The sequence below is a fragment of the Falco naumanni genome, chromosome 3 (genome assembly GCF_017639655.2).
Source record: "Falco naumanni isolate bFalNau1 chromosome 3, bFalNau1.pat, whole genome shotgun sequence".
Taxonomy (NCBI): domain Eukaryota; kingdom Metazoa; phylum Chordata; class Aves; order Falconiformes; family Falconidae; genus Falco; species Falco naumanni.
The window spans coordinates 82,457,058-82,469,170 of record NC_054056.1 but is presented as its reverse complement, the minus strand read 5'-3'; the positions used below and the strand labels follow the sequence as shown (position 1 = coordinate 82,469,170).

Here is a 12,113-nt window from a genome sequence, read left to right as displayed (position 1 = left end):
CTCTGAGGCCAACTGATACCTCCTCTGGTCTGGGGAACCAGAAATACAAGGTATGTGGAGGACACAGGTCTCTCTGACACTTTACTGGGACACTGTTCAGGCGCATCTCCTGGGGCCAAGACTGTGATGCATTTACCCTTACTTATCTTACATGTAGATATGGCTGCAGGAACAGTGTTCCACTCCAAGTTAAGCTGCCTCCTCAAAGCTACACTCTACGCTGAAAAAAAGGAGAAATCACAACTACTCTGTTAAATTTATCTCAGGAGACACAGAAAAGCTGTTGCTCTCCAAGGTTTTGGTGATTTTTCAAAACAATGCAGTAAAGATACACATCTTTTAATCTGATTAAGGAGAAAAAGCAGCTGTAAACTGTACTCTGTACTGATTAAATGCCCTGACAATACCTAAAACTGATTCATCTTTCAGATAACATTGCTTTAATTAGACACGTGAGTGCTGACAGTCCCCTTTCGATTGGTAAGTTCTGTAAACGCATCAACATTTAAAATACATTAGTATTTGAATACACCTAGCTGATTTGTGAGAATGGCAGAAGCAACTTCCTGGAAAACTTAAGTCTTTCAACTTCCAAAAAGAAGTAAAATCACAGTAGAAAAAAATGTCCTAATCAGAAAGAACTGCAGAACAAATTTCTTCAGGAATCAGGAAGGCTGAGTTGGTAGCAGTGGTGTGCAAGAAAACAATGACTTCACTTAGGTGATGAAAAGGTCACTTACTGGGTGTATCCTAACCATTTATGGTAAGGTTTTATTACAGATACAATAAATTAGTCATTTGAAAACTTCCAGAATCTGCAGGTGAGTGGAAAAAATAGGGGTAACAGGATTTTCTTTTTTAGGTAATGTAAGGTCTACAGTTGAAGGCACTGTTGTAGTAGACTTACACCAAGCAACAATACAATTGCTGCACTGAAGAGAATATCAGTGTTGGCTATTTGAAGTGGAAGTCCTGCTTGGTCTAATAAAGATGTGATTTCTTGCTAAAACTTGGCCTTGCCTGGGCATTTGAGCAAGTAAAACTAAAACACCGAAATTTCTTTGTTACACTTTTTTTGACATATAATAAATATTAGGGGTAGGAAACACAGCAAATATTTTCTAATGGAAGACTGTGACTTGTCTCACTTAATCTGCACAGCATTCTTAGGGAAAAAAAGGAAACCCCAAACCTACAGCAACAGGTTGCTGTTGTCTTGGAAGGAACAGTTAAAAAAAAAACCCTGAAATCCAACTACTCCTAGGAAATGTAGCAGAAATAATTACTTAGGCACACCAAAGTCTTCAGAATCACTGAATACTAAAAAGACATGAAGACACAGTCTTTGTTGTAAGCTGGTTTATTTTACATAAATGAAGTTGTATTTTTCATTTGTTAGGAGAGAAAAGCAAAGACTCAGAACTGAAACAGGACACTGGGTGCTTTGCTAATTTCCTGAAGAGAAGACTGAAGATAATTAAAATATTGAGCAGATTGTTGTGTTATATTGTTTTCCTGAAGAGACAGAAAAAAAAAAAAAAAAGAAAAATAAGAAAAAGAATTTGAAAAAACAGTACTGCCTTGATGTTATTTCTTAAAGGGCTCTGAATATAAAATCCAATCAAGAAAGATGAGATACAGAAGTGAACTAAAAGGCTGCGTGTTTGTATGATACCCAGTCATCAGTTTTAGGAGTCCAAAAGGAAGAACTATATGAAATACCACTATGGGCATGAGGAATCCTGAATACATTCTTAATCCTTAATTCCACAAACCTCAGGAGATCAAGTTCAACATCCTCCTCACTGCACATCAGATCAGGTTGCTAAGGGCTTTATCCAGTCGTATCTTGAGATACTCTGAAGGATGGAGACTGCCTAACCTCTCTGGGCATCCTGTTCCTCACTGGCCCTGGTTCCCCCTGACCCTCAGAGCCAGGATTTTTCTCCTTACATCCAGTCTGAAATTCTCTTTTTTCGACTTATGTCCATAGTCTCTTGTCCTCCTACCTGTGCCACAGTGAAAAGCCTGACTCCATCTTTTCACAAACTGCCTTGAAGTACCAGATGCTGTTGTGAGGCCCTCTTCCCCAAAGCCATCTCATGTCCAGGCTGAAACAGTTCTGTCTGCTAGCTTCTCCTCAGCCAGGCAGGTGTTCCAGCCCCTGACCATCTTGGTGGCCCTCCACTGAACTTCTTCCAGTTTATCCATGTCTTTCCTTGAAGAAAGAAAGGGGCAGGGGACGGGGAGGGGGCAAAACTGTATGCACTGGTTTAGATGCTATCTAAAAAGTGCTGAGTAAAAAGGAATAATCAATTCCCTTGATCCTGCTAACATAGCCCAGGATGCTGTTGGCCCTCTGCTCCTGGTACACATCACTGGCTCATGCTCCACTCACTGTCTACCAACACCCCTTGCTTCCTCTCAGCAGGACTTCTCTCCGGCCAGTCCCCTAATTCTCACCCCAATACGGGATTGTTCCTCAATTGTCCCCCAGTTTCTCAATTCTCAATTGAATTTTTATTCTCTAAAAATCACAATACTTTTCTAGCCTCCCCTGGCTAAATTACTACCACATTCTCCATTTCTGAGATATATACGTAAGTTAAATTACCACAATGGACTCGGTTTGAAAAGATTGACTTAGCTGTCTCAAACAGTTCTAATTAAAATACTGCCATATCTGTTCACTTAGCCAGAATAAGGAGCCAGCCAGTCACTTCTACCAGTACTTCTGGACACATTTCATAGAGCCAGCAGAACTCATCTACACCTCCTGCTATCTGTCATCCATCTGACAGTGAATGGTATTTCTGCTTCCATCTGCACGGGTAGAGGGGGGAGTTAAAAGCTGTCATTACAGCTGGAATTAAGGGGCACTAATGGCTTGCCAGCCATGTTCAGGGCAGAAGAATGTAGATCTTACAGAAGACTAAAAGGAGTTGGTTTGCCCATCTCAGGGAAGTGAAAAGTGAGAGGGAGTTTATTCCACAAATAAATCATGCACAGTAAACAGCAGCATAGAGGGAAAAATTATTTAGACAATAAAACAACGCTGCTGTAAGAGCAAAGGCATAAATTTGAGGCTGGCAAGTGGAAATTTTCTAAACACGGCAGGGTCACGGCACTGTAACAAACCTCCGTTTAGGTAGTAGGGGCAAGGCACCTAACTTTTTAAGACATGGAGAGAAATTTATCAAAGGTATTATATTGGTTGGTGACATCAGCCAAGTTGATGACTCAAGAGATCTCTTCTAGTCTTGTATTGCTGAATATTTTGCATCACAAATATTTTTTTTTTAGAAGTGGCCAGTGAACAATATCAAGTATGTTATTCTAATTATGAATTAAACAAATATAAATGACAGAAAGTTAACCTTAGTGCAATAAGCAATTAACAGAATTATGCTGTGACTGCAGCTGATACATAATTAACAACTGCTGCAAGTGATGTTATCCATCTAATTTGCTCAGATTAGAGTAGCATTATTCTTAGGCATGTTTAGCAAGTTCTGCAGTAATGTGCACTTGAGTGAAGTGCTCTTTACTAACGTGTTGAAATTCACAGAGCTGTTATTAGAATTGCAAATAAGATATACACCAGCATTATTTCCTCTGCCCATCATTTTCTCTTCTTTGGAACTACCCTTGACAGAAAATCAAATTGTAACAAGTCCAAAGGATGTTTGCACAAATCAAGTAAAAGTGGTGTTATATAATTAAACAGGGAAAACGTGCAAAAAATCATCCTGATGAACCAAGTGGGACTGAATTCAAAACACGTGAGTTGCTGCTGAACAAGAATCATGGAGCTTACTGGGGGACAGCGAAAAGTATTCATGGTAGAATTCACTTAAGAAAGTGTTAAGGGGAAAAATATTTTTTGAAGTATTGTGTGTTTAAGGCCCAGAACTGAAGAATATCTGATCATTCAAAGTCTAACAGAATCATTAGAAAAAATCATCATCTTTCAAGGACTGGGTCTTCAAGGTCAATACATGTTGGAGTTGCAAAGTCCTTAATTGGCAATTCAGGCATATTAACTTAAAAAAGGAAGAACAAACTAGTGGTTCACAGGTGTTCTGTTCACCTTTCCCAGGATATTGGAAAATGTGGACAACTGGATAAAGTAGTAAGACATGATGAGGGCCCAACTGCCTGATAAGAAGCACACACATCCCTGGATGAACATAATGATATGATTTGGCAAAAGTCTTTGGGGTGCGCATACCTTCCACAAACCTACCACCAATTTCTCCAATTTCATGGGTATTTATGTGGTTTTCAGGAGCACATGATCTTTCCAACACTTGTGTCTCCAAATGGTCATCATTTTCTGAAAGAGTGGCATGTTGAAATAGGACAGCTAACGTTATAGTCTCCAGCAAGCAAGGAGATTAGTGAAACATGCAGCAAAACTTTACTTACATTCAAAAAAGTAAACAGACTACAGAAGCTTCAGTTCTCCATATACAGGTGAGGGAAGGCTGATTTCCTAGGCTATATTTCCATCCTCACCTTTAGGTAATACCTGCAGCCAACAAGAGTAAAAGAAATGCTAAGCTACCTGCAATGCAAATGAACTGTGCTCCTAAAGAATATTCTTATTTGGATTATAAAGATTGAGAATACAGTGCTTTCACGCAAGGTACAAAGGCATTTCTGAAGATTAAGGAAACTTCAAGAAAATGCTTAAGTAATCAGACAATGTTGATGTCAGATTTTCTTTAACTTGTAGAATAAAAAATCATAGAATTTATACAATGCCTTGAAATACTGAAATCTGGAAGGATTACATACAGGGAATAAGAGACAAAATGGTTTTTAAGACTGCAGAACTGTTGACATAGAAGCGTATGAATAAAAGATTACCTGCTCTTTGGATGACACTAATGTTTAGGTACTGGGTAAACTACATAGTAAAACAGGATTTGTAGTAGAAAAGCCTACAAGAAAAGTAAGTTTAATTTGACTATGTGGAGAGGGTTTCAAGAAGGATAAAGGCATGAAGGAAACAAAGGGACATTTTGTATTAACCTTGAGAACTACTTTATAACTTTTGCAGCCTCACTGACTTTTTTGGGGTGAGCTGCACTTTCAAATGCCAAACTTTAGCTGGACAGTTACTATCTTTTTTGTTTTATATATATTTATGTCAATGCTACCTATTAATTCTATTCATTCTTACCTATGTTAAGTCTGTACATTTATGAGTAATTCTTAAATACAAACAAAATATACACTGGTCATTCATAAAGTTCTGAAAGACAAATTTTCTTCTGCATCCCCAATGTATTTGCATGCTGTTAAGATCCAAATAAGAGCATGTTATTTTTAGGTTTTCCTATTAAAACAATAATATCCACTGACTTCAGCTAAGACAGCATCCTTTGCTTTGCTTTCTACTTTACTAGAAACCTTATGGGTCATACCTTGGGTTTTTTCCCTTGGAAGAAACTGACAACACAGAAAATCACTTCCAGACACCAGGGACGAAAGTAGCTCCCCTTATTTAGATACAACAGGACTTTAGTCAAGAACAGAGATTCTTACAGTCTAACTTGTAGGTCTGCTGAGGCACTACATTCTTTATTGATTTTGCAAACTGCAGTGCATGCAAAATAGAAAGCAGTAAAATTATTAGGCCATCACTACTTTCTGTCCTCAGAAGCAATACTGCTACACCAGCGTACCAGATTGATTCCGGCAATATCAGAAATAAAAGTATTTTATTTAATAGTTAAAAATATATAATCCCTAACTGTGTATTTTCATATGTAGATCCTGGATCAGAAACACACAGTTTGGCTAATTGTGGAGGAAAAAAGCACTACTTGTAATGACACAGCCTCTCCCACTGGGGCCACTATAAAGGCACATTGAATTATCAGGTGTACTAAAGTGAGGATGAAGCCTGGAAATGGCTCTGTTCTTTAAGTCCCTCTGTGCTTCTCTCCCTATCCTCACTTATGTATGCAAGGTAAATTAGTCTCTCCATCATCCATGATGAGGAAAAGTTGGAATTTCTATGAGAAGCACACAATTTTTTATACACCTTTTTTAGACTTAGATTTTCAGAACTCCCTTACACACCTAATCCTATAGCCATTAGTAAGGCAATAAAATGACATAAAATGAGCAAAGAGCAATAAAGCAATCATATCCCAGCATGTTTATTTAGTTGTGGTCCTTAATGACAGAGACCTTCGTACCAACTGATACCCGGAGCTGCTACTAATTCTCCTCTGTCTCAAATTCCTGGTTATCATTACTCTCAGGCTTATGTCCAGTCTTTTAAAGCCTGCTTCACACAAACTGTGAAAAAACAAAAATCACAGAAAGAAAGATTATTTTTATTAAGAAGAACAAAGCACTTTGCAAATTCAGCCCAAATCCATTCTCTTTTAGAGCAATACTGAAAGAGTTGAGTTAGAGAAGGCAGAATGGTGGAAGAAATGTACATCAGGTCTGCCTCACCAGACAGGTACCAGCTGTGCTTCTGCAGCCCGTGCTGTGACCCCACTGGATGTGAGTTAGGGGCAATGCAAAATTTGCACAGCTGCACTAAGGTTGTATTAAAGTGTGTTAATGTGTGCCTTTGCCTCTGAGTGTCCTGTCCAAATCAGGTACATTAAATGGCTGAAACATCAAACGGGTCTTGGTGGCTGTTCTTACTAGGCTGTACACATATGCTCTAGTGGTGAGAAAGGTATTTAAAATCTAAATATGTAATTGTGAATCTGATGGCAAATCAGACTTTCCTCAAAATACTTGAGACAAGCAGTCAAATTTAAGCTGTACTAACTGTATCATATTGTGATTATTTTTACAATCATTTCTATGTTGACCTAAAACCTGTTCCTTCAAAATACCACCTTTTCAATTTCAAGAGCTTTAGTTACCTATCGAGTATTTAAGCAGAGTTTCCTCTGTCTTTACTTCACCATTTATATTATTTTCTAAGAAGCTTTAAGAAACATAATTCCCATGAGGGGACACTGATAATCTACATTGACTTCTGATTAATGCAAAAAAGTGCAATTTGATCCAGTTGTTCATAATGGAGACCAAGAACATGCGGTTGTCCTTCAGGAGAACCAATCTGATTTAAAAACGGCCAATAACAATCTACTGAAAAATCCAGGGACCAACCACTGCCCGGTGATCAGTCACAGTCACAGTTACAGTCACCGCTAAAATATAGTAACTTACTTTCAGTTTGGGTATTTCTAGTTTCACCTTTCAACTGTCCGTGGTTGTTTGGTTTTTTACTTTTTGTGAAAAATAATTCATTTGATTTTTTTTTAGGGTTGCCTCTTTATGTCACATAAGATGTCACAGTCACTTTACTTTCACCTCACCCATCTGCCGTGTATGTTCATCTCCTTCCCAATGTTTTCCTCTCTCTACTTTCCCTGTCCCACTTGCTCCTTTTTGTCAATCTCTTCTCTCTTTTTATCATTTTGTTTAATTGATTCCCTACATATAAAAATCACTAAAAATAATTAAAATATATATATCATGAAGCCAACATGACTTTAGACTACTACTGAAATTAGAGAAAAACCTTCATGGAACCACTTGTCAGGATCAAAAAATCATAATGTTTCTGAACCTGGAAAGGCCACTGTTGGATTTCTTATTACATTGTACTAAAATGCCAGCAGATTTTACTTTTTCTTCTCTTAAACCTTCGTAACAGACGTTTATAAAATAACTGTGAGGGCAGTTATGCATTTCCTGTGACAGTGTGAACAGGATTGGTCTTCAAATCCTTTCCTTTTTTAGTCTGAAAAAAATATTTTGTATTTTCTTTTAAATAATTGGGGGGATATGTGTGTGTGTGTGTGTAAATTAGTGTAAATCACATTTCCCTTGCTGCATGATGCACCTGTTTCATTGCTTGTTCTTCTCTTGCTCTCTCCATCTTCTCCAGACTTTTCCAGAGTTAGTCTTTTGTCAGAGAGATTGTTTTTACTGCAGATTTCAGCAGTGCTTTGTTCCTCTACTGCGAGCTCTGGGAACCTGTTCTCCTTTAAACTGGGATGAGCTGCACAAATGTGGAAGCCAAACCATAAACCAGCAACTTACGGTTAGTTAGCTTAGAATAAATAAATAGTGTGACACAGATAACATGATATGTTGCATTAATATTGTAAGCAAAACATACAACAGGTTATGCTTGCACAAGCTAGTACATGCGATAGATGGAAAATGCATATAGCTTGGCAACGTTCTTCAAATAGCATGCTCTAAATATTAAAGTTGGTCAAAAATGACTCTGAGGAAAGGATTCCCATTTTCATTTGAATTTTCAAGTGTCCAGACAGTACGCTATTGTGCAAAAAATGGCTTGCTGAAATAAAAACACAATAAAAAAGAGCTATGTGTTGAATTATTTCTTGAGCTAGGATCCAAAGTAAAACACTGTGATAAATCACAGCATTTTGCTTCAAAGCAGGGGAGAACAAAACATGGACAGATAGAGGGGAAAAAAGTGAAGAAAAAAATAATGGAAGAAAACCAAAACAAAACATTGCTCCTTTCAGGATGATTGAATTTTGTTTAATCCATATTTTACTCTCTGCTACATAATTTTACGCTCTTGACAAAGTGTCAGGCAATTGGAAGAGGGTTGGAAAAACATATGCAGCTTTTTGTCAGCTTTATGCCTCCCTAAATTTAGAAGACTTTTCTGAATAAAGAAACTAAAAATAAATCAGGAAAGAGTGTCAATAATGGGGTCTGAATTATCCAGCAATAAAAAAACCTGAAAACATTTTTTATATATTTAAATAGAATTTTCATAACATAAATAGCGGCAATGAGACTTGACTGGCAATGAAAAAAAAGTGATTTGTAGCTGACTTACAGAGATGACCTTTTAAAAAAAAAATTACACTGCCTATATATACTGTGCCTTATTTGCTTACATGTTAAACTATTTTAAGAACTCAGTTAAAATGTGGCCAACATGTACTTTACCTAATCTTAATAGCAAAAGCTGGCACTGAAGTCTTGGATAAGCAAATATATTCACATTAATATTTACAGTTTTAGTTTCTAGAACGAAAATCAATGCCAATTTACCTGGAAACTGTAAATAAATTAACAAAATATGCAGAAAAATGAATGTCTACAGATTTATTTTACAACTTTATTCTTACACACATACATAGTGTGCTTATGTGTATATAAAGAGATAGAAAGTTATGCAGTTTGCCTTACGGACAAGATTATGGTAGAATCATGTTTAAATACAATACAATTATCTTTAAGGAAATGTGCTAAAAAGTTAAAAAGTTGAAAAATATAAATTTATATATATATAACAGATTTAAGTCCGGATTTTGTAAGAAGAAAACTTCCAGAATTCTGTAAACTTTCACCATACTAATTCTTTGGTCATTAGAGTAACATCATCAGGGAGACCTGACAAAAATGATAACTAGTACACTAAGTAAAAAATGTGTGTATGTGTATATATATACATATTTGAGTGTATATATATGTATATATATACAAATAGTACATACAAATTTTCTGAAAATGCATCCTCAAAATAAAGGCAGTGAAAAATGAATAAAAAAGAGGGAGTAATTTGGTTCTCAAAATCAAGAAAATGTTAGTCAATCCAAATATGAAAAATTATTAATCAAAGTTAAAAAAAGTCCTTTAAAACTTTAGTGAAGTATTTTTTTTTTCTAACTAGCTCCAGCAATAGACACATATTGAACCCAGGTTCATATTTACATCCGTTTCTGCCAACTCTTTACCTCTCCACTATGAAATAACATATTAGGTCCAGAGTTGTAGCACAGTGCAGCCCACCTGCCCAGTCAGCCAACAATATTAATCTTTTTTTTCTCTTTGGGAAGTTGTAACCAGTGAGGAGCAGAACGACCAACCAGCTTTTTTACAACCTCTGGATGAGATTAATCGTGTCGCACCTTACAAGCTACTCAAGACCCTGAAATTTTTCATTCTGTTACCCTTTCATGTCAGTTCTCTTATTCTTTTCAATATTACTGGGCTTGTATTTTCCTATGTTAATGAACACAGACTTATATCACTCACTCTGTCATGTTCATCAGTGAAACCATTGCTTCTCAGAGCTATGTAAAAGCAAACGGTATTAATTGTGCCAGAAGTGTTAGTAGACTAATGTTTTATCAAGCCACTGTTCTTGATTTTCCAACATATCTGCATTAAGCTAAACAAATACAATCAGACAATAAACTTCCAATATTTAACTGAATGTAGTCATAGAGTACACCACTCAGTAACCAAAGCCACACACAAAACGTGCAATTGCAAAGCAGCACTACATCTGAAACAGCAACATGTGTTGTCTCCTAAATGGAACTAAGGGAAAAAGGACACAATCCCATTCAGTCTTTAACAAAGGTATAACATTCAGGATATTTTGTTCAAACAAACCTGTGAGTAAAGCTATCTAAAACTTTTAGTAAAAAGCAGAATTAGAAAAGACAAATTTGAGTCTAGAAATAAAGTGAATCTAGAAATAGAAGCTTGCATGAGTCTGAGGATAATCTTCAGATGATGACTTGATGGCAAGTCTGATAAAAGATCATAAAATTTTATACAGACAAAAAAGAAATTTTGCAGTTGTTTTATGCCATAAAAGGGAAAGTCTGTAAATGTTTTATGCCACAGAAATATTTACTAATGTCTTTACAGGCTGCCATGGATTTTAGTTGAAACAGTCCATTAATTATTGGAAGACATGGTATAGAAAATATTGTGCAAAGCAGTAGCTAGTCTTGAATTTAGATAAAATTTGAGATGAGACGAGATGAGATGAGACAAACAGAAATGAGAAGAAACAGTGAGATATACCAGCCTACTGATGTTCTTTTCATAGAGGATGCTCTGTCCCCACCAGCTGTAAACACTTAAGATGGTGAGCAAGGAGATCTTAGACCTGCTTACAACTCATCTTCTCACGAAAACATTAATGGACACACTGAAATGAGAAGCACACACAAACTATGAACCAGCAGAAGATCAAGTACCCCCATAAAATGGAGCTGGAGAGATTTTTCAGAAGTATTCAGGCACCTTAAGATGAAAATACTGTAAGAGAACCCATGGCTCTTGAAAATGGCTGGCCTCATCCTGTTGGGAAAAAGCATACTGAAAAGCATGATTCTCAACTGAAAGAACAGAAGAAGGAAGGTCAGGATTGCTGCTGTTCAAAAGAGGCTGAATAAGAACAGGTGTCTTGTAAAGCAACTTCTCCAAACCAAAGAGGATTCCTTTTTACACACTCACACATGTAGCCACAGCATTCATTGTACCACCATCCTCAGCAAGAAAGGGAACCAGCAACCACAAACATTTATAATGGTTTTGATTACCCTGTTCCTTTTTGCTGGCAGACAAGATGATGAATTTGCAGACACTGTGCAGGATAGGTAGACTGTATTTCACTAGACATCTACTTGTATCTGTTGATGCGTGAACCTCTTTGAAAATCTGACCTCAGCCAGCCCTAAGTATTCCCTAGAGAAGTGTGATGGTAAGACTTTGTATTTCCTAGACTTCTTCTGCCTTGAGCTCATCAGTTGGCAATTAACTATAAACGATTAAGGCAATCATAAATGCTAGCAGGCAATTCTTAAGAGCTCAGTTCCAGGTGAAAATGAAATCTTTTAGGAAAATAAGATTTGGAAAGTACAAACATCAACTGAATAACCTGAAAATGCCTTTTTTTGTAGTAGACATCCTGAAAAAAGAGCCCAAGTTTGTTTTTCTGGGTTTTTTTTTTTCTGCATGGATATGAATTTCATGGGCACTGTAAGCAGCTAACATGTCTAAAATACATGATAAATTCTAATTTAAATGCTTCCAAAATAATTGAAATAACTGAAAAAAACTTTAAATATTTGTAATTATTAATGAAACACATTTTTCTGCCAAATTGGTTTCCATGTATCTGAACTGCATGCAACTGTACCATCAGCCACTTTCTGCTAAGACAACACAGACAGTAGCAATTGAGAAAACACATTATACATAGCACTTAGTTCACCATGAAATTCTAGATGAGTTAATGATAGATAATGGCCTACAATTCGCGTGTGACTTAT

General features: G+C 36.6%; 1 protein-coding gene across 4 annotated transcripts in view; it reads right to left on the bottom strand.

Annotated features, from left to right (window-relative positions):
- The window catches only part of HNF4G (hepatocyte nuclear factor 4 gamma), a 58,468-nt gene that overhangs the window by 27,457 nt on the left and 18,898 nt on the right, over positions 1-12,113 (bottom strand). The window contains exon 1 of one of the 4 annotated variants that reach the window (XM_040586852.1): positions 4,232-4,331. The exons of 2 other annotated variants lie outside the window; for them this stretch is intronic. The gene's annotated coding sequence lies outside the window, so the exon portion shown is untranslated. Of the gene's footprint in view, positions 1-4,231; positions 4,332-12,113 lie in introns of those variants that run through there. One more of the 4 variants, XM_040586856.1, reaches the window with a different exon arrangement.